At 36.8% G+C, this 21,407-nt stretch overlaps 1 protein-coding gene across 1 annotated transcript in view; it reads left to right on the top strand.

The window, feature by feature from the left end:
• Nucleotides 1-21,407, top strand: part of Plxdc2 (plexin domain containing 2) — a 388,918-nt gene that overhangs the window by 105,514 nt on the left and 261,997 nt on the right. The gene's annotated exons all lie outside the window — the stretch shown is intronic.

The raw sequence follows: 21,407 nt of genomic DNA, 5'->3' as shown, positions 1-21,407 counted from the left end.
GAATGTTCCCTGAATTCCTAGTTTTTCCAGAACCTTCATCATAAAGGGGTATTGGATCTTATCAAATGCTCTTTTTGCATCTATTGAGATAAACGTGGTTCTTATCCTTGCTCTTGTTGATATGATGAATTATATTAATTAATTTGCATATGTTGAACCAGCTTTGCATCCCTGAAGTGAATCCTGTTTGATCATGGTATATGATTTTTTTTTTGTTGAAGTGGATTGATAGTCAGGCTTCTTGAAAAAATAGTTTACCCAGTTGGGCACTGGTGGCTCACATCTTTAATCCTAGCTACTGCTGAGGCTGACATCTGATGATCAGTTTGAAGCCTACCCAGGCAGGAAAGTCTGGGAGACTCTTATCTCCAATAAACTACTCAGAAAAACCAGAAGTGGCACTGTAGCTCAATGGTAGAGTGTTAGCCTTGAGCACAAAGAGGCTCAGGGACAGTGCTCAGGCCCTGAGTTCAAGCCTCAGAATCAGAAAGAAAAAAAAAAGTTACCTGTCTTATTGAATCTAGCACTAATATTGCCTCTTAGCTAACTAGTATATGTCTGAGTCAAGCAGAAAAGGTCAGATAAGTTGATGTTAGGGGAATGAACCCCAAGATAAGTATTTAAATGTTTTTTTCTTTCATGCAATTGTTTCTAATATGTTTATAAGATGATTTCTGTGTTGCTTTGTATGTGCCTCCCCCACGGTATAACCCCTGCTTTCTCTATATTTGATGTTGGTATAATTTGTGGAGGGGAAGGGCAAAAACAAATCGTTTAACTAGGGATACAGGTGGACCCCTTGCAACAATGAGTTGTACAAGTTGTTATGTCGAAAAACAAACTTTACAACTTTGGTGGGGGGGGGAGAGAATTGGGTAGGGTAGGGTGGGGGGAGGGGCGTATGGGAAGGGAAACAAAGAAGAGGCAACAATCGTTGATAAGAAATGTACTTGTTATCTTGCCCATGTAATTGTAACTCCTCTGTACGGTATTCTCACAATAAAAAATAAATAAATAAAATTTTGCCATGTTTCCTCCATGATAATTTCTGTCTGTCTCTGTCTTTCTCCCTTTTCTTTTTTTTGGTACAACTCTAGTGTTTTGCTTTTATGTTTTAAATGAAGTTATAACTCTTTATATAGTTAGTTTTGTATTTGCTTTAATATCACTGCTAATATTGAAACTTCCTTGAAGAGACAGACACATTTTGCACCTATTTGAATCCTCCATGCATCAGAGAATAAAAGAGAAACTTGTTTATTATAAATATCCTACTATAAGTGTGGAATCATACTTGACTGTTGGCATTAGTCTTGTAAAATCAACAGTCCAATCAGATATTTTATATTGATGGGAATGTCATCCATTTAAATCACAGAATGAGATTAAGTACTTAGTAAGCATTCAGTGTTAGAAGATGTTGCTGTGAATTATTGTTTACAGTGGACAATTTGTCTACCAAATTAATATACAGAGGTATCCATTGCATGTATTATACTGTGAACAGTCCAAATACTCAATCTAGCATTATCAGATCACCAGATTATGGTAAAAATTATTGAGATGGATTATCTTTCTTATGATGCAGATCTGTACTTGATAACATTTCTCAAGTTCCAATGGAGAAATTCAGCAAATAGGAGGGGACAACCTTGAAATATGGTTATTTTTTATTTACTTATTTTTTTTTCCTCCGGAATAATATAAAGTTGTGCCCTCATTAAAACTTTGTATGTGTGTGTGTGTGTGTGTGTGTGTGTGTGTATGTGTGTGTGTGTGTATGTGTGTATGATGGGCATTGAAGTTAGGGCCTCATGAATGATAGCCAAGTACTCTACCACTGAGTTACATTCCCAGCCTAAAAATGAATTTAATAGTCATACTTTGCTCCCAGCAAAAAGAGCAAACCAATGTCAAAACAAAGAAGTTGCTAGCCCATCCCCTGTTTGTGGCTGGTAGTTTTCTTTTCTCTATAAATGATTTTCATGGTTTCACTGAAAAAGTATGATTTCTATGAGAAAACTGTTCTTTCCACATGGAGATTATTGTAATGCTTTAAAAGACCGAACTGTGGATCCAGCTTCCTCCTTCTGGAGTAAGCTCCCTTCCTTTTGCCTTTGAGCCTTGCTTAACTATCCACTCTTCTCTGTTTTCTTATGTGGACACCACTCATAAAAATGGTAGTTACTATGATGCCCCAAACTTTACTGCTTATGTCATTTGTGTTCCTTTCAAGACGGAGTATAGCAAACCATTATTATTTAATCAAGGAATTGTAATAAACATCTGTCATCTATTCACATTAGAAAGATGTTATTATGTACCACACAATTCCTATCTTCATTCTTGAAGAATTGAATCCTATCAGAGAATTCTACATGTCAAAGCACTCAATCTTTGGGCATTTGAAGGCTGAGGCTAGTGGAAAACTTGACCTTTAATATAGTCTAGTGTGGGTGAAATCTGATATGCAAAAATGGAAGAATTAACAGCTGTTCTGTCATGACCTGTTTTTCAGAACATCACAGAGTAGAAGGATCCCAGTGTTTTCAGGAATTTCATGAAGTTGTACTGTGAATAAGCTACAACAATTAATAGGAGCAGCAGGGTGTAGATCAGAGGTCCACCTCTAACCTCAGTTGTAATGTGGTAAATAAGATTCACATTTCAGAGTGAGGTTTAGGTGATAAAATAGCAGGAGCCATAGTTATGTTCAGGATGCAAAAGGAATATTTACTTTTTAATATAGACTGATTCTCCAAGTGGATAGTTACAAGTAAATGACAATTTTACTTGTCAATGGAGACATTTCTGAAGCTACAATGACACACACACACACACACACACACATACACACACACACATCAACACCCTTTGATGGAAACATATATACACACATTTTACTTTCTCCAGTTACAGTGAAAGGGGGGTTAAATATGGATAGGTATGCTGTTGGACACATTATGAGATTACGCAAAAGATATTAGCTGAGCCACACAGAGTACACTGATCATTTTAGGCTATTTTAATATACAGACACGTCTTGTTAGCTACTTTCTGGAGACCAAGTTGAGTTGCTGATGTACTGTGACATCACAGACCCAGAGAAACAAAGCCAAGACATCATGGGATGAGACCTTGTGCATCCTTGAGCCAAAATAAACCTTTTCCCTCACTAAGTTGATTTTCTCAGAAATTTGTCGCAGCGATGACAAACTGACTAACACAGATGGCTGTATCTTAAAAATTGATTTTTCTTTCTTTTTTTCTTTAAGACATGAAGTGAGCTTTGATCCTCTGGGGTTAAGAACTCCGAGTTGGAGGAACATTAGTGATTATTAAAATCCAGGCATATGAAATGGGCTCAACCTATACTAGAATAATAAGATCCAGAGTAGTTGTGGTGAAAGGAATGAGAGAGACAACTGCTAGAAGTATGGGTGGGTGGGACACACTGAGGTCATGTGGGGTCTCAGCCTAAATAAGGGTTTTAAGTCAGCCTGGAGCCTTTAGATGACTTTGAGCGGTGGTGTACCATAATGATTGTCATCACAAATCACTTTGGTGGTTGATTGAGAATAGAAAAGTGAAGGCATGAAAGACGAGATTTATTGTGGCAATTTCAAATTTAAGCTTACAGATAAGCAAAAACCACTGAGTTGAACAAAAATACTTGTCAGGAAGCCAGATTTCTAAAGACTTTTGTCTGGAGATTAGAAATATCTTGAGTTTAACATCTTGTACACTTGTGTGTTCTTTTCCCCTTTTCTCTTCCTTCCCTTTCTTTTTCTTTCTCTTCTTTCTCTCCTTTTTTTTCTTTCTTTCCTCTCTTCCTGTTTCTTTCCTTCTTTGGTATCACATATCACAAGCAGGAAAGGAGGTCTCTGGGATTTTATGACTGCACTAACCTTATTTGTGGGAGCTCTGTTCTTATGGCTTATCTACTAAATTTCCCAACTTTTGGGGGAACGATTGTAGATAAATACATGCATAATATTCAATGCACATATTTGAAAATGGAACCAGGGAACTTGAGGGTATGGGTGGGAGAGATAAGGGAAAATGATGGAAGAGGTAACAGTGATCAGGATATACTGTACTCACGGCATGTTGATTGAAACCTCTTTGTACTACTTAAAGATAATAGAAATACATTAAAAAAAACAACCCTGATGAATTGTGAGTGGTTAAGGGATAGGAACTCAAACATTCAGTTTCTTTCAGTTCTTCTAAGCTATCTTGTACCAATGGAGTGAAATAGTTCCTTTAGGCTGAGTAATGGGCTTCAGTTTCACTTGGTAGCTTGTAGCTAAACAGTCTCTTAAGTAAAATGCTATTTGGATATGCCTGTCAGTATGTTGGCTTATATATAACATGGGTTCATTATTCATAAAGTATGTAATTCTGCAGCTAATTTCTTTGAAATTACTTTTGGAGAAATAGTGTTAATACACAGTATGGAGTCAAAGCTCCATGAATGGATGATTTATTTGTCACATAACCTCCAATCAAAATAGAGATATTTGTGTACTTCTACCCTTTTCAAATAATCTCTCTCATGATTTCTCAGAAACATGCAATTTACAGTAATCCTCTCATAATTTGGAGAGCATTAGTCTGTGGAATCTCCTACACATGATATTAGCCTATGCACAAACAACTATATTTCATAATTATTTAATGGATATTTTCTATATATTGATGAATGATCAATTTTAGTTAATTTTACTAAGCATGGTAAACAAGTGCTAATTTAGTTCCTTTTCATTCTCTGCTGATGCTAAACTGGTACCCTGTGGCTCCTATCTGTAATCTAGATACTCAGAAGGCTGGGATTTGACGATCTAAGTTCAAAGTCAGCCTAGGCAGGGAAGTCTGTGAAACTCATCTCCAATTAACCACCAAAAATCCGGAAGTGAAAGTGTGGCTCAAGTGAAAGACCACTAGTTTTGAATGAAAAAGCTCATGGACAGTGTCCAGGCCCTAGCACTGGCATACACACACACACATACACACACACACACACACACACACACACACACACACACACACACACACACCTCTTATTGATTTACTCATTTTGCATCACTTTTAAGTCTGTATTGAAAATAATCCTAAAATTTGATTTCCCTGGATTTAGTGGGCATCCAGATGTGTATCATGGCAGAAGAGACAGAACATAGAACTTGAACTGACACATTGAAAAAATTCAAGCCGAGAACAAGTGCTAATGAGCTAGTGTTTGTTTTAAAAAGTCATACATTAAATATATATAAATTTATCCGATTTAAAATTCTAATTAACAGCCTGATATTTGGGTGTTTAAAAATCTTTTGTATTGCTGGGCACAGGTGGCTCATGTCTGTAATCCTAGCTCTCAGGAAGCTGAGATCTAAAGATCTCGATTCAAACCCAGCATGGATAGGAAAGTCCATGAGACTCTTATCTCCAATAAACCACCAGAAAACGAGAAGTGTCACTATGGCTCAAGTGGTAGAGTGCTCGCCTTGAGCTGAAGGACCAGCGCCCAGACCCAGATTTCAAGCCCCACAACCGACAAAAACAAAAAACAACAAAAAAAGCTTCTGTTTTTGACAAAAATAATTATCCCAGTGTCTTCAAGTCCTCAAGTAATCATCACCATACACTTCTCTCTGCCATGGAGGAAAGCCCATTTTTATGTGAGAGTTTCATAATCGCCAGACTTGGATTCCCATACAAGAATTTCCCAGTTGCAAATGGATGTGTCTAAAAGCTTGATTGTTCAAGAGATCTCTGTTGGCCTGCTTGGGTTCTTAACTACAGCTGCTGTTTGGGCCACAAAGTTAGTGATTCATTATATCAGCTTTTCAACCAGCTGGCTAGCTGCTAATTTTCTGGGAAAATGACAATGATTTCTTAAGATTCCCACAGAAGTGAGGATAATCAGCTACCTAAATTCACTCAACCATAATTGAATACATGCTATCTGGACTCTCCCACAAGATCGCAAAACCAAACCAAAACTTTTTCAGTTAAAATTAAAACGATCTCTGGCTGCATGAAACTAATAGGAGTTGAAATGCAGGAAATCCATTTAGCACTAAAAGCTCCAGAGGATACCAGACTTAATCAGAGCATTGCTTCCATGTTTTGCTTAGAGAACACGTGGGGATATTTTGAATTTCTTGTGGATGTGCAGTTTTTTTTTTTAAGTGGACATCTTGGAAATGAGTGGTGGTATAAGTTAAATCTGTGGAAGAATTGGCTAGTGGTCATTCACTTCACATTTTCCAAGGGCAATACATGACTGAGACATAGGAGTGAATTTTAACAGCTGAACTGAATTGTTTGGGCCCTCCAATTTGAGTCAGTTTGAGTTAATGTGTGTGTGTGTATATATATATATATATATATATATATATATACACATACACACATAAATACATATACACACATATGAATGCATGTGTGATATAAATATCTGTATGATATACAGAAAGGACAAGAGAGGAAATATATATTATAGCATACATACATACATTCATGCATATATGTATGTACATTCTTAGTTTTATACTATAGAACTCAACATTCTGCATTTTTTTTACTACAATGATTTTGGAAAGAAAGCTTCTAGCTATTATAGTCTCCCCCTTCCCCATCTCTCTCTCTTTGGCCAGTTAGTTGTGAGTGCTAAATAACAAATGAGTTGCAGGGAGAGAGCTATAGGAATGGAGAGAGCATTCAGATTGCTCAAAAGCTCTGGCCATCAGTGGTGATGATTTGGACTATGATTGTGGGAGAGACAGGGAGAGAGCCAGGGGCACATGGGATTTATATTGGGGGCAGAGTGAATTGAACTTGGTGGAACATTGTGTGTCTATGCCTGTGAATGTGTGTGATTGAGTGAGTGCACGGAGCCTCAACTGTTACAAAGGGACGGGAAAGGGAAATGAAAGATGAGGCAGTAGGAAAAATTCAAGGAAAACTTCTACTTTTGTCTATTTTTGAGCAATAAAACCAAAGAACAAGTCTATCCAAAATACCAATCTTGTTTAAAGTTTGAAGCAAATGTTCTAACTTACAGTAGTTCTGAAAGTATTAGCATCAGGGAAATAAAATGAATTCTTTCTGGATCTGGCTTACCTGGAAAAGATTGGATGGGGAAAGATAGTTTGAACTTCAATTTCATAGCTGTCAATCTCATATCTTTCTTGAACACTGAAATTATTTTTCATTCAGGAATTTATGGTCATCATGCTTCAGATGATTTCCAGGAATGAGTTTAAAATTTTTTTTTTATGAATCATCATTGATAAAGAATGAAAAGATACACAGACTTTCCTTTTTATTTAAATATGACAATGGTTAGATTGCCTTGTTCGTCATGACTTTCTGTTCGTCTTTTAATTTCAGAATCCCGAAGAGAAAGTAACAAGTAATAAATTACAAAGATGGGAGTGGTTGTAAGATACTGAATGTAAATCATGGTGACAGCTTGATATGATTTTTGAGAAACAGCAATTTAGGATAAATGATGTAAGTCCAAATGAATCTGATGAAAGATGGAACAAGCAGAAGTTATGAAAATTTGAAAAATTGTACAATTGATTCAATTAAGATAAATGCATTTTCTTATCTTTTAAGGCAATGTCTTCCAAGGTAACTATGAAAATGTTTGACATTTGTTTGACATTTGACTATAAACTTATCTTCTCCCATTATTAATTTTTAGTATTGGAAACAAACAAAACCTATAAGAATTTTAGCAGACCTAGTCTGAGTATTCTCTTAAGGATGAGTGTCACATTAGCTTTTTAAACATAAATTTCCTCATCTGTTAGTCTAATATGTGTCCATGAGTTCTTGGACAAATAAATGAGATACACATATCTGCGACTGGAATAAAATTCCATTTTCTTGTTATCTATAGCAAGCAAACAAAACATTCTGAAGTATTTTATTTTGCTACAGTGCTGTCATGATGCTTCACTAATTTTGTTTTGTTTTGTTTTTGGTTGATTGTGGGGCTTGAACTCTGGGCTTGGGTGCTGTCCCTCAGCTCTTCAGCTGAAGGTGAGCACTCTACCACTTTAGCTACAGTGCCACTTCCGGTTTTCTGGTGATTTATTAGAGATAGGAGTCTCACGGTCTTTCCTGCCTGGGCTGGCTTTGAACTGAGATCCTCAGATCTCAACCTCCTGAGTAGCTAGGATTACAGGCGTGAGCCACCGGCGCCTGGCTTTCACTAATTTTTAAGTTTTCTTTCAATTTTCTAGCTACTAAAATCATATTAAAAATAAATACAGAATATCTCACCAAATCATTTCTAAGATGACTACATGTGAAAACTGCAAATGTTTTGAATGTATTGAGATTAAGAAAATATTGAAATGAATTTACCCTGTTCTTTTTCTGTTTCTTTTTTATATTTAACTCAATCTCTTAAAAAAAATTTACACTGAGCTGGTCTCCTGTGGCTCATACCTGTAATACTAGCTACTCAGGAGGCTGAGGTCTGAGGATCATGGTTCAACGCCAGCCCTAGCAGGAAAGTCCATGAGGCTCTTATCTGCAATAAACCACTAGAAAACCAGAAGTGGCGCTGTGGCTGAAGTGGTAGAGGACTGGCCTTGAGCTGAAGAACCGAGGGACAGCGCCCAGGCCCAAACCCCAGGACTGACCAAGAAAAAAAAATTTACACTTCCACAAGTGGCCCTAGATGTATTTCTAGTGTCTAGCATTGTTCAAGAATTCTATAGTGAGACATCAGTATTCAAACCTGATCATCTAAGAATTTGCTAATTGACAACTAGTAATATTAGCTGATTGAATTAATTAGGTAAATGAATGAGGAACAAATATGCAGATAGACATATATAAAGGCATATATATATATATATCTATATATAGATATATAGATAGATAGATATATATATGGCAACAGAAAAGAGATCAATGAGGACACAGACTGCTGTGTCTGTTTTACACACTTAATATGTCCTCAGCTTCCAGCACACTCTGTGTTAATTAAAAATGCTTTATATACATGTTCTTCACTGTGATACATTCTGAAATCTATGATTGGCTTAAACCTGCGCATGGTACTATTTCAGTTCTGCAATGTGACTGACAGCTTGCTTTATACACATTATTTTATTTTAATTTCCACTTCCAGAAAGAGATTTTTAAAAATGAAACAACTCCATTAGAGGCTGTCAGTGATGTTCTGCCCTCACGTTTTAGAGGCATACATTAGGCGTACGACAGAAGAACTTTGCTAATGGAACGTTTATTTATATTTAAAGGTCCCCTTTGAATGGTTTTATCCTCACAAATCTTGGATTTAATTTTCATTCGTTCAAAGGCCATATTCATGTGTCTTTATAATATATCCTGACTGAAGGAGCATAAAATAAAACTCCTTTTCTATTCTAATGAATCTGTTTAGTGACTAAAGCACTCCACTTAATAACCACACTAACACTCATTCTATCATAATAGTACTTCATTTAATAGCTTAGTATTTATGCCATTCAAACATGGGTAGAATCCCAACTTTTATGCTTTTTTTTTCTTAAAACGATGTATTTAGAAGGCAGTAAAAGATTGCAATTATTTTCTAATTGAATGTTGATTTCTAATACTATTCCATTTACATGCTTGAATAGTCTTAAATTGTGCTTTGACCTATAGAAATGTCCCTTTACCTTTTGTTCAAAGTTCACACCATTAAGTTGCCAAGTTTTTAAATGTGATTCTTGAATGAAGCAACATTTCTTAGAATGGAGTTTTCTTTCATTTTTATTCTTTCATTTTGGATATTTCTTAGTTCCTAGTTTCCTAAGATAGAAATCTAGGCCATTTATTTTTAATGCTTCATTTTTTTTCCAAATAAGTATTTATAGCTATACATTTCCCCCTACAGATTGTGTTGACTGCATTTCATATACTCTGAAATACCACTTTAATCATTGCACGATTAAAAACATTTACATTCCCTACATAATTTCTTAGATTTATAAAGTATGTGACTCCCCAAAACCTTAGCTGATCAAATACATACACTGTGTGATGTAATGCCTGCAAATAAAATCTGCCAGCTTCCATAGCTGCTGCATAGCATAACTTGTTGAATACCCGATGTATACTGGAAAAGGATAAACGTTCTCTGGTTGCTGATTGTAAAAAGTAACTTTAAATATCAACTCAATTCAGTTAGTTAATAGGTTTTAAAAACTCCTCGGTAACATTGACAAAAACCAATCGCAGTATGTATGGTTCAAGATTTTTTTTCTTCTTCTAGTTCTAGCATTTGTGCTTCATATATTTAATGACTTGCTTATTTCAGGCAGATACTCAATTTATTTTAGAATTACTTTGTCTTCTAAATGAAATATCTTTGTTACCCTTATGCACTGCTTCTATTTATTAGAGATTATATTTCAGGTCTGAAGTCCACTTTGTTTGATGCTAGATTAACCAGACCAAATTACGTATTTGCTTACTTGTAATCTATGTATGTCTTTCCATATGAAATGTATCTCTTTATATAAAGAGTTGACTCTTAGATCTTTATGTGTTTGTCTTTAATCCAACTTGATGGTCTAACTTTTAATTTAGATGTTTGCTATAATTATATTGAATGTAATTATTGATACATTTGGTTTAAGTATACTCTTTCATATTTTGTTTTTAGATTTCTTCTTTATGTGCCCTTGAGGTTTTAGCTATACTTTTAATTTTTAGTGGTTACTGGATAGCAGTATTCACTCAAAATTTATTAACATCTACGTAGAATTGTTTGAATAGTAGATCATTTTATTTCTAAATAACTTTCAATAATATCAACCTTTTCTTTTATTGTATAAGTGTACTACATTAATGTTTTAGCTGGGTGTGGATGGCTCATGCCAGTAATCCTAGCTACTCAACAGGCAGAGATTTGAGGATCACGATTTGAAGCCAGCCTGGGCAGAAATGTCCCTGTGAGACTCATCTCCAATTAACCACTAGAAGTCTGGAATAGGTGCTGTGGCTCAAATGGTAGAGCTTTAGCCATAGAACCAAGAGGCACAGGGACAGCGCCCAGTCCCTGAATTCAAACCCCACAATCAACAACAAAAAAAATTGTCTTAAATAAAATAACGTGAAAAAAAGAGGTTTTGTTTTGTTGGTTGTGTTTGCAAGGCAGACTCTACCACCTGAGCCACACAGCCAACCCTTTAGGCTTTTGTTATTTTTTAATAGGGTCTCACTTTGTGTGGGTGGCTAGCTTAGACTGTGAGGTTTCTCCTTCCCCTTCCCATGCCAGGGATGTGTTAGCATGTTCAGTTTTTTACGGACTGAGATGAGGTTCTGTAAAGGTTTTGCTCAGGCTGGTGACAAACTGATCCTTCTAGATCTCAGCCTCCAGTATGGAGGATCACAGGTATAAGCCACACCCAGCTCCAAATAATTTCATTATTTTTGATATTCTACTATAATGTTGTCATTTCCTCATCCTCCTCCTCCTCCTCCTCCTCTTTCTCCTCCTCCTCCTCCTCCTCCCGTTTCTGTATATTTTCTGATTGTTATCCAGTATCATTGTACGGCTCTATCTACCCTCTTCACTTCACTCAGCTTTCCTTTGTGAGTATGTCTTCATTTGGTCATCAGTTTTAGAAGGAACTTTTACCTTGAGCTTTATGGCTGAGCATTTCATTTGTAGCTTATAAAGCTTCGTTTACTTCTGGTCATCATTATCTGTAATGATGAGTCTGCCATCATTCTTTCTTGTTAACAATATATCTTTTTGTTTTCTCTGACTACTCTAAAGGTATTCTTGTAAAATCTGGTCTTCAGTTTTTTAACATTGATATTTCCTGATGTACTTTCTTTGGATTTGGGACATGTTTTTCTTTTTTTCCCCCTCTCATCTTTCCTTGTCGTTTTGGGCTGAATGACTACCAGAAACATCGTCAAGATATAGTTGAAACTCTGTCACTGACTAATGGGTTCCATTTACAGCTCCATAAATAAATGAGACAAGTATTTAATGAGAATTCATCATCTGTCAGTCTTTCTTTTTGGTGTTGAGATACAACAATGAAGAAGAAAGACCGAAATTCCTGCATCCTCAAGCTCATGTTCTTAGTTTGCTGTTATTTTCTCAGGAAATAGTCAACAAATAATCAACAGCATTTAAGAATACACACACATATATGTGTATTCACATATAAACACATATATGTATATATATAAAGCATATCTATCTATCTCTCTATGCTTTGACATATGGGATGTAAGATATGTGACCCTTGGCAGCCCAGGGTAGGGAAGAGACTACTTTTCAGTATTATATTAGGCACTTAGGACCAGTCTTATTGAAAGGACATAGTGCTCCAACTGGAAGTACCATAATTATTTTTTCAATCTACAACATGTTTTGGTCAATTTCTTTTTTTTTATAATTGTTATTATAGAGGTGAAATACAGAGTGGTTACAGTCACAGAGTCAGGTAAAGAGTACATTCCTGTTGAACAGTGTCACCACCTCTTCCCTCACTCTCTCCCCGTTTTCCCTCCCATCCTCACCCATCAGTCATATGGCTCATTTTCAACCTAGTATCTAATGAGTCCCACTGCTGATTTTGTTCACTCTTTGTCCCTCTTTTTCTGTAAGTCCTTTACCCTCCCAAAGACAGATAAACAAAACAAGTTTTAAAAAAAAGAAAGCAAAAACAGCAATGAAAAAAAAAACCTTGTGTTTCTATTTCCTGGAGTGGTCAACTTCTTGACATTTATTACTTTATTATTCTCAAAATGTATTAACTTCCCAGTGTTAGGTGTTTATTGTGGTAAATGGAAAGAATACAAACATTATCAAGAGGTTTCTACTTTTCAACTTTAAGACTAATTCAGTAGCCTTCGGTTCTATGAGCGCTCTTAGACCATGGTTTTTGTTCTTGTTTAAGACTAGCACTGGCAGTGCACTGGTGGCTCATGCCTGCAATTCTAGCTATTCAGGAGAGTGAGATCTGTGGATCACTATTTGATGCAAGAAAAACCAGTGAGACTTATGTCTAATTAAACACCCAAAGAAGCCAGAAGTACAGCTATGGCTCAAGTCGTGAGTGGTAACCTTGAGCACAAAACCTTTGGGACAGGGCCCAGACCCTGACTTCAAGCCCAGGAACAGCACTAAAAAACAAACACAAACAAAAAAAAGGACAGTAGATACTAAAAGCAATGTGTGTCCCAGTCAAAGCTACCTATATGCATATTATTAGACTACTGTGCTGATCATATAGAAGGTATATAGTTCTATATTTCTAATGATCCCAGAAGGCTGGCAGTTTGCGACCTTTCTCAGACATGACATATCCAAAACTAGGTACACTCTAACCATATGTGATAAAAATTTGAACGAGAAGAGGAAGCATTGGATTCTGGCAAGAAAACTGGGAAAGCCTTAATGCCCTGCATCACTCTAAATAGACAAAGGTGACCTTCTGACTATTCCCAATAGGAGTCATTGCTTAAAATGGATGGATGGTCTATATCTTCAAATGATTCTTTCGTGTCTCCTCAACATCCAAACAAAAGCAACAGTACCTGCCTGTTCCCTCTATCCTACAGCCTTAAGCCTACCTTGTTTCATTTTAAATGGTTTCCAGCAGACTTTTTTTTCCCCTTACCTGGTTTTGTCTTTTCACCTCAGTATTGAACACTTTTCTGCTTCAGGAATGTCCCTTATCCAATGAACCCAATTCACATATCTTTGAAAGGGTAAAAGATTAAATCAGTAGCAACTGGGCTAGGTAAATGATAAATGGACCATGTAGATCTCTTGGGTGATCCATTAAAGATCAGGCCTGTTATCCTGAAAATAATTCAATAGTACATCATATGGTAAACACTAAAAAGTGCACATTTGAAAAATGCTCTCTGTCTAGTGATTCTATAACCACAGATACAGTGAAAACAATTATAACCACAGGATCAGATGTCTTGCCCATGGCTAGCATTTTACCACTTGACCCCATGCCTCCAGTCTGACATTCTGCTGGTTAGTTGGAAATGGAGCTGTCTGGACAGGGCTGGTTTTACAATGAGATGCTTCTGGTCTTATCCTCCTTGGTAGCTAGGATTATAGGCATTCACACCCAGCCAACAGCAGCTTTGAAATAGGGTGCATCTGCTACCCATGGTTGTGTTGCATACTAATGACAAATATGTTACAGAGCACATTTTGAACGTAGAGTGACACATTATTCATCAAAAATCATGTTTTTATTGTATGGCTACAAAATTATTCCTCCATTTTAGGACAGATAGTAACAACTTAAGAAAAACTGCTAAAGAGGTACTAGTTGAAACATTTCTCTTGAGCTAAACGATAGTTCTAGATACTTCTTCCTTGGCCACTTGCATAACTGGTGAAATGTCAGCATGACTATCTTCCTGTGTAGAGGGGAACTTATTTCACAGGATTCAACAGTTTGGAAATGTGATACCGTGAAATTGGACACCATGAAAAGGATTTATATGCATTTTTGATGATGAAGGCTTCAGAGGTTTGCAAGCAAACCAGCTCTAACTTCAAATCTACTTCTAGTTGTTGAACTGAGACTGCCTAAAATTAATGTTCGAGTAGATAAAGTATGCTACTGATGTGTGTCACATTTTAACAGGGATATCGATAGTTTCGTTGTTGCTGTTTACTCTGAAAATTACTTGCCATAAATGAATATTGTAAGAATATGAGAAACATACAAGCTTTTGTTAAAGGCTGAATATCCTTTATGTGAAACGCTTGAAAGCAAAGTGTTTAGAACTTTGGGTTTATATATTGAAATATCTTGACCATAGAACCTTTATCTAAACACATTTGTGTAAGTTTTGTAGGCATTCTTAAAGGTTATTTAATATATTTTAAGTGCTTCTGAATTTTGAGTATGGCTCATCCATGAGGTCAAGTGTGGTATTTTCCATTGAGAGGACCATGTTGGCACTTAAAAATGTTGAAATTTTGGAGTGTTTTGGGTTCCAGACTTCTTAATTAGGGATATCCAGCCCATTCAAACAAAGCAAGAAATCTGAGTGATACCCATAGGTAATTACATCAGATACTTTTTCATATGTAGTTCCAGCTAGCATTTCAATCTCACTTTCTTTTAGATTATATGTATATTATTTTACAAAAGCTAGGTCAACTGTGTACCTTTCTAACTCAATAATATGCTTGAAACATCTTCTTTCCATGTCAACACAAAGACTAATTCTTCCTATGCTTTTCCCACTCCCTTGCAAAAAAAAAAAAAAAAAAAAAGAAAGATTATTAACTCCAACAGCTTGTTACTAGAAATGATTTCATGGAATTCTTCATCTACTTTACTTTTTGATAACGAGCTACTAAAAACCAATCTATCTTAGAAAGGATAACACTGCTAGTGATAGCAGTGAAATTTATCTGGTTCCTTTCTTATAAAGGACATTGTCCAGCTTTTTTATTAAATTGATGGCTACTGTGAGTCCAGAGTTCAGGTCTTAATTTATGATCTTGAAATGGCTTGCCGCTTTGCTACTTACCTAAATTAAATTTAGAAATATTAATAATGAAAATGTAGCTCTATGTAGACTGAAGAAAGAAGGAATTTATTTAAATCAGTCACTTTAAACCTGAGGTCTATCTATCACTTATAAAATCCTTCCCCGGGGATGGAGACAGATATGTTTAGAATGAAAAAAAAAAAAAAAGAAAAGAAAGAAAGAAGAATAGAAGTTGGTATATCTTGAAGAATTTGACCCATATTTTCACCCCCATTTCTATGACTGTCAACGTTTCTGAAACTATTCTGAACATTTTCTATGTGGATGTTTCCTTGCTCAGTTTCCTATCAATTCTTTCTACACTTTGGTAAAGTACATGGATGGGAATTGTGGAGTGGCTCTCAACACCATTCATTGGGAGCTTAAGAGTTACACAACAGCTTCTTATGGAAGGAGAAATCAGGTGAAGACTTTTAAATAATAGCCTGGAAAGAAAACCTGGAAAAACAGAGCAGGTTATTTCTTTTATTATAGTGTCTTTCAGTTATTCCATCTCCATGGATCTTCACAAAAGTGTGGAGTCTTGTGATTGTGAAAGTCTGGTCTCTTTCTCTGTCCTCTATGATATTCTATTTTATTCTCTGTGAACTTGCAATACTTTTCATCTGATACTGTTGAATTGAGTGTATAATTTCTTCAAACATGCCTCTACTCAAATATTAAAAATTTTTCCCAGGTATGAACAGTCTATTACCTGGCCAGGAAATTCTAGTGCCAGCATGTTTTCTACCCATTTTTTCCTATGGACTGAACAAAAATTGCTTATTAAACTGCAAGAGCTACACAGACTTTGAATTACTTCTTATTTCTCAGCTGCCATTTTTGCATAACTAAATGGAATATGAATCATCTGTGCACACAGCTTTCTGTCTTCAGAGACTAGAAAAGGTGAAATTCATGAAGGCTTAAGTGTACCATTTATTTTACCACCTTGGAGGTAGCTGAGCAGCCACAAGTTATACGACTTGAGCTATGATAGCTCATCTCACATTGTATTTGTGTGTTGTTGTGCAGGTCTGGAATTGATTGTCAAGAAGCTACTTACATATACTTAACTGATGTTAGCAGGCGACTTCTTGTTTGTTTTTTTAACATGCCACAGTGCTTTTGGATAATACATGTGCATTTTCTTTATATTGATGAATAATACTAGTTGGCAGACTAATTTTGATGGATATAGATGGAACTCTTTAGTAACAATATTTACTGTGTGGACCATGAGTGGTGGCTATTACCTAAAATCCTAGCTACTTGGGTGACTAAGAACTAAGCACAGATTGTTGGTTGTCCCTGTGTCAACCAGCTTCATGGTAATGCAGCCAAATAAGATAGTGATGTTTTGATATTCAATGTTGACCACAACTGGATTGCTGGAGAGTGCTAAGCACATCTGGAAATAAGATATTTCGTAGAATTGTTTCTTTTATATTTTGGGGATCCATTTGGACTTTTCTGGTTTTCGTTTCTCTTCTGAAGTGTCTGTCGTCATCTTGACTTGTAAGTTATTCATAATTTGTTTCTCTCTTTACTATTTGTATGATAGCTGTTTGTTTAGGGATTTTTTTTCCTGATTCATCCTTGTTGCCATCTAATTTTACTTCAGATATACAATGCTCAGAGTAAATATTATAGGAAGATGTTTCAGTCATGTGTTCTACTGAAATTTTGAGCAACCTAGCCTGTGGGACCCAAAAAGGGTGTCAATACTTCTTACTACTCTTGTTTCTGTTGGATATTTGAAGTGATTGACTCACAGATATACAGTATATTGGGAGTGGCATTTGGGAATATGTCCAAAGAGCTGTTTTGAAGAGAGTGGTTAAAATTAAGCTTCTGTTTCTTTAAGTGTTAGGTTGAGGATAAATCTATTTTGGGAAAGGCACAGTGCATTGCCATCTAATGTAGAATGACTCTAAAATTATTGCGACGTCAATCAATTTATTATTGGGTGAGACATAGAGACTAGGGAAACCAGGAAAATTTACTGCCAAGATAATATCATCAGTTATAAGCAATGCTGTGTCAATAAACATTTAGTAGCCCGCTCTCAGAGAGAAGAAATAAAAAAGAGAGTACCTAGCCCATTTCCTTGGCCACTCCCACTGTGTCTGATGTGAAGCTGTGACATAGACACCACTGCAAATGGAATTGACAAGAAAAGCTGCAGGCAGTTGATTCCTGGGAGCCAGGCCAGCATACTATGAGTTACAGCTTTCTTGTTGGCTGGTTGGTTGGTTGGTTTTCAGATGGGTGAACACAGCAATAAGCAAGAGAGGATGCTCATGTTTGCAGTGTCAGTCTTTTATGTGAACAAAAAAGGAGTTTCAGAATTGGATCTTTCCCAACTCCCACATTGTTTATTAAATAGCTTCCCATCTTCCATCACTGCAGAAATAGCTCTAGGATTCAAAAGGAGCAATACACTAACAAGAATGTAACCTGATCACTAGAGAGACAATGAGAAGTGCAGAGTATCTGCATCATACCTCTGCAGGCAGGCCCCGGAGCTTGTGATTACTGATTCAATTTCCTTAGCACAGTGTCACACACTGCCATTTCAGGCATTTGTCATATTGCCATGTCATTATTACTTTGCGTGTCTCCCTGCTGCAGTAGACCCTGGGCTTCTTTCAGCCCTCAGGATTCTTTAGTATTTTTTAGAATTATCTCCAAACACAAGCAGAGGGCTTGATTAACAGCAGGTGTTTTAGTGAGTTCTGTGCCTCCATGGGAGAGAACTCTAAGGGACATCCACCCTAGATCCCAAGCTGTCCCCAGGATGACCCATAGACGCTGCTACAACTGTTGTGCAATTAATTTTGCTGACTTTTTAACCCTGCTTTCCTCACTCCATTATAGAACCTGTTCTCGAAGGAAGTCCTCAACAAATCTCCCTGCTTTGCAAATCTCCATTTCATCGACAATAGTTAATTTATAAGTTCGATGAATATTGCATGATGAGAAACTTGGAAATGTGTTTGGCCACTCTTTTATCAGAATGCACTTCAGAGCAGCACTAACTGATTTGCATTATTCAAAACAATGCATATCACACCAAGTCAGTGGCCTTTTGCTTGAGGACGCTCTTAAACAAGATGAACCATCAGACTCTTAACGTCCTTACCATTTCTTTACTAGGAGGCATTAAAATGACCTGACTTAACTGTGATTAATGTAGCAGCTTTCCAAGCTGCAGGGTAAGGACTTCTGGGAAGGAATTCTACCCAAAACATTAAGTCTTTTCCTAAATAATTCTTTTTATTTTTTTTGTCGGTCATGGGTCTTGAACTCTGGGCCTGGATGCTATCCCTCAGCTCTTCAGCTCAAGATGAGCGCTCTATAATTTCCTAAATAATTCTGAGTAATTGATGTTACTACTGGCCATTTTTCTAATTTTTTCTTCCACTAAAAATGCGTGTATATGAGTTTTGGTCCCAAGCAGGCAGCCAAATGTTATTCAGTTGAAAAAGAAATCATACACACACACACACACACACACACACACATACACACATGTGTTTATATGTATATACATATATATTAGTGGTAATGTGCAGAGGAGATATAGTTACATAATCAGGTAATGAGCACATTTCTTTTTGAGCAGTGTCAACCTTCTCTTTCGCTCTCCCAGTTTTTCCCTCCTGTCACCATCCACAAGTTATATAGTTTCTTTTCAGCTTTTTCTAGTGAGTACCACTGCCAACTGCTACATTTGTTCACCCTTTGTACCATCCTTTCTGTGTCCCTCCCCACCCTCCCCCAAACAGATAAACTTACAAACAAGACAAAATGTAAAACAAAAATAGCAACAAATAAAAACCCCTCAGTTTCTATTTATTGGCATTCATTTCAATCGATATTACTTTATATGATCCTGCACATAGGTGGGAAGGTAAACTTGTTCAACCACTCTGGAAAGCTGTATTGTGATTCCTCAAAAGATGAGACAGAGCTTCCTTATGACCCAGCAATCCCATTCCTAGGCATTTATCCAATAGACTACAAACAAGGCCACACTAAAGCTATCAGCACAATGGTGTTCATTGCAGCATTATTTACCATATCCAAGGTGTGAAAGCAACTCAGAAGCCCCTCAGTGGATGCATGGATCAAGAAAATGTGGTATATATACACAATAGGATTCTATTTTCCATAGAAAAGTATGGTATTGTACCATTCATAAGGAAATAGAAAGACTTGGAAAAATTAAATTAAGCCAGACCCAAAGAAACACAGGTTGCATGGTTCTCCTCATTTGTGGCAACTAGAAACTGCCTATAGATCTACAAGTAAACACACTGGATGGTAAAACAAAAAAATACACTTGGACATGATAGATTATACAGGTCTCTAGACATGCATAAATCAAGACCAAAGGAGGATATTCTTAGGAGAGAAATCACTTTTTGATACCGAACTTACACATTCTCCAAATTCCTTAGTGTGACACATGGGGTTTCTCAGTATAAACAGTTTTCACACATATGTATTCTGCATGTCACATGGTCAAGCTGACCTCTGGCTATGGAAGAATAAAGATCTATGATTCAAGCAGTAAATACCTTGGCTTAAGAAGGACAGGACGTTGCTGCATGGGACTAGACTACAGAGATCCTCTACAGCATGTTGTGTTCTATTTTTTTTTCACATAAAGGCATTCAAGTATATGAACCTGGGAAATCAGAATGATGAACGTCTGATTCCTCAGCATGCCCTATACTGGCTGTCATTAACACCAGGCTTGGGTGCCCTAGTTTTAGAAAGAAGTTCTTAATTCAATTATATCCCAGTAGTCCTCTCAGGAGTTTGCAATGCCCTTCTCATTAGAAAGATCCCGTTCTCCATTTGCAAGACTATGTCATTAGCTGTCAGTAAAATGGGACAAGGAGTTGTCAGCAGTTTTCCTGAATACAGGAAGAGTAAGGTGGGTTCTTACATTCACAATGAGACTACTTTGAGTGCAGATTAGAGAGGAATGTGTAGCTGTAGAACTACAGGTACAGAAAAGCAATGTAAGGTTAAATCATCTTTCTCTTTTCTCTCTCTATTTTCTCTGCATATAGACAGATCAATACTTAGAGATACGTAATATAGATACCTGAATAGATACACATAATATTTAGAGTTCCATTCTCAGCTGGTATTGAAATCTCATGACTTTACTAAAATTCTCTTGTCTCTGGAATTCAGCACACCTTTGTATTTTGTTATTATTAAACTCTCCCTTCTCTCCCAAACTTCCCCCCTTTCATCCTATGGCTGAACAAAACAAGATTACAGTTAGACTGAAGTTAGTCATGCAGGCACTTTGTGAATGAGCATGCCTCTGGGAGAAGACAGCCATCTCTGTTACCTTTTTCCCTCCACCTAGGCTGGCTTGGGAGTATTGGGGGGATGGCTGTAAAGACACCACAGTGGGGCTCTGACCCCTGGAGCTTAGGCAGCTGCAGTCACAGCAGCCACAGTCCATTCCGGAGCTCTGCCTGCCCTGGCTGTGCAGATATAAATCCCAGCCTGTCTTCCTCAGTGCTAACAGATGGCAACCGTATGGCAAGACTTGGTTTATGGCACAAAGCTTGCAGTTAGTTGCAGTAGCTCCTCTTGTATAAAATGGGATGTTAAGGACACCTATGCATTTCCCACTTTTACGTGCAAAGGACTCGTTGTGCTTTGGATTTATTTTAAACATATATATATATATATACATACATACATATACATATGCATATATATGTTCGTTTGTTTGTTTGTTTCTTTTTGTCAGTTGTGGGGCCTGAACTCTGGGCCTGGGCGCTGTCCCCGAGCTTTTCAGCTCAAGGCTAGCACTC

This window comes from Dipodomys spectabilis, unplaced genomic scaffold (genome assembly GCF_019054845.1).
Source record: "Dipodomys spectabilis isolate Male_0828 unplaced genomic scaffold, ASM1905484v1 ptg000096l, whole genome shotgun sequence".
Lineage (NCBI taxonomy): Eukaryota > Metazoa > Chordata > Mammalia > Rodentia > Heteromyidae > Dipodomys > Dipodomys spectabilis.
This window is presented reverse-complemented; position numbering and strand designations above follow the sequence as displayed.